Below are 2,816 nucleotides of genomic sequence, written 5' to 3' on the forward strand. Positions count from 1 at the left end.
TGATTTGGTTTACCAGTGTCATCACCATTCCATCCTCCAATGGATCATCTGAATTAATTTTTATATAAGTTTCAGGCTTATATTGAGAGTCCATTTTATTTGTCCATGTGTGTCCAGTTTTTCTAATGCCATTTGTTGAAAGAATATATTGTCTAAACTCAAGTGTTTTTGCAATTTTGTCAGAAATCAGTTGGCCATTTTGTGTAGGGCTCCATCTCAAGGGCCACTGATCAATGTGCCTATCACTCCAGCAACACATACTGACCTCATTACTTTAGCTGGAATTTTGGTGGTAATTGTGCTAACTTATAGATCAGTTTGGGAGAATGTGCATCTTTACTATGCTGAAACTTCAAATTCTTGATCAAGGTATATCTCTTCATTTATTTAGATCATATTTAATTTCTTTCACCAGTGTTTTATATTATTCAGCACACAGTTATTATAAGGTTTGTATGTATTTGATTTTCTTTGGTGGCATTATAAATGGTACTGTGCTTTCAATTTATGTTTCCAAATGCCATGCAAGTATAAAGAAATACCACTGATTTTTGCATGTTGACTGTAAGTCTTCCACCTTGCTGTACTCACTTATTAATGTAGGATTATGCTTTTGGTAACTTCTCTAGGATTTTCTCCAAGGAGTATTGTGTCATCTGTAAACAGGGAAAGTTATAATTCTATATATGCAATCTGTGTGGCTTTCTTTTCCTCTCATTGTCTTATTGCATGGGCTAGGATTTCCAGTATTTTGTTGAACAGCAATGAAGTGGGTAGGCATTATGGGGAAATTATTCAATCATTTATCATTACTTATGATGATAACAGTAGATATCTTGTAGATGCTACTTATCAGGTTGATAAGTGGTAGGTAAAATGTGCTCTCAAAGATGTTGCCTTAGTTTGCCTGTCTGCTATGGTAAACCAATTACAATGAGTTGGTTTACAAACAGGAATTTATTGGCTCATAGTTTGGCAGGCAAGAAGTCCAAATTCAAGAAAACATTAAGGCTATGCTTTTTCCCTAAAGTCTGTAGTGGTCCAGTAGTGGCTTGCCACAATCCTTGGATTTCCTTATTTTGCATCTCCACCTACTATCACATAGCAACTTCTTTCCTTGTGTCTGCTCTTCTGCTTTTCACTAACTCTGTTTCTTCATGTGGTCGTCTCTGACTCCTGATTTCCAGAGTCTTCTGTTGCAAGGCCTCCATTAATATGGATTAGGAATCACTCTGATTCATTTGTCCACACCCAAACTAAAAATAACATCTTCAAATGGCTCTTTTTTATAAAGGCTTTCACACCCACTGGAAGTAAGTTTGAGCTTAAGAGCATGTCTTTTGTTGGGCTGCATAATTCAATCTGTCACAGATGTCCAAGTCCTAATTCCCAGAACCTGTGAATGTGTTACCTTATTTGAAAAAAAATGATTTTGCAGATATGATTAAATTAAGTAACTTGAGATGGAAATGTTATCCTGGATTATCCATGTAGACCCATTGTAGTAACATGGGTCCTTATAAGAGAGAAGCAGGATTGTCAGAGTTAGAGAAGTGATGGTAGAAGCAGGAGAGAGAGAGAGAGGATAATGGAGAGACAAAGAAATATTTGGTGAGGTTTGTCTTGAAGATGGAGAAAGGGACCCCAAGCTAGGGAACTTAGACAATCTCCAGGAGGTAGAAAAGTGAAAGAAACACATCAAAACATAGTGCTTCAAAAGAAATGTAGCACTACTGACACCTTAATTTTATACCCTCTGACCCATCAAAATGTAAGATAATAAATTTTTATTGTACTAAGACATTAACTGGTGATAATTTGTTATGACAGCAGTGGGAAATTATAGTATCTACTATTAGTTTTAAGATAATTTAACATGAATGGGTGCTGAATATTGTCAAATAATTTTTCTGAATCTATTAACATGTGGTCCTAATGCTGTAGATTGTTAATATGTTAGATTACATTGTCTGATTTTCAGTTGCTGAACCAGACTTGCATTGACAGGATAAGCCCTAAATACCCTATTATTCTTTTTATATAATGATGGATTGCATTTGCTAATATTTTATTGAGGGATTTTATATCTTTGTTCACATATCTTGATTTGCAGTTTCCTTTTTGTACTGCCTTTACCTGTTTTTAATGTCAAGTAATTCTCATCTCATGAAATGCTTCATTATTGAAATTTGTGCCCTTGTTTTATATTTTCTGAAAGAGAATGTGCAGAGCAGGTCTTATTTCTTCTTTAACTCTGTGGTAGACTTTACCAATAAAACCATTTGGAACTACAGATTTGTTTTTCATAAGTCTGTTGAATGCGAATTAAATTTCTTTAATAAGAAATTATCTAGTTCAAATTATCTAGTTCATTTTGGGGAAGGATGATAGTCTGTGATTTTCAAGGAATCAGTCCTCTATTTATTGTCTCATTTACTTATCAAGATTATGGGCCTAGAGTTCTTAGTAGTATTCCTTATCATCTCTTAATATCTGTGATTTTTGATGTGGTAACCCTTTCATTCCTCCTATTGATTATTTGTGACCTTTCTTTTTTGTCCATACTCCTAAAAGTGTGTATATTTTGCTATCTTTATAAAGATCTAGCTTTTTTGTTTTATTTTCTTTATTTTTTCTTAAGCTTCAATAATTTCTGTTGTCCATGTCTTGTCCCTTTCTGCTTTTCACTCTTTGGTTTCCTTTCATTCTTCTTGTTTTAGTTAAAGGAGGTAGAAGCTTAAATTATTAATTTGACAACTTGGCTAATGCTTTAGTATAAGCATTTAGAGATACAAATTTTCCATTATGAAATATTT

This window comes from Choloepus didactylus, chromosome 6 (assembly GCF_015220235.1).
Source record: "Choloepus didactylus isolate mChoDid1 chromosome 6, mChoDid1.pri, whole genome shotgun sequence".
Taxonomy (NCBI): domain Eukaryota; kingdom Metazoa; phylum Chordata; class Mammalia; order Pilosa; family Megalonychidae; genus Choloepus; species Choloepus didactylus.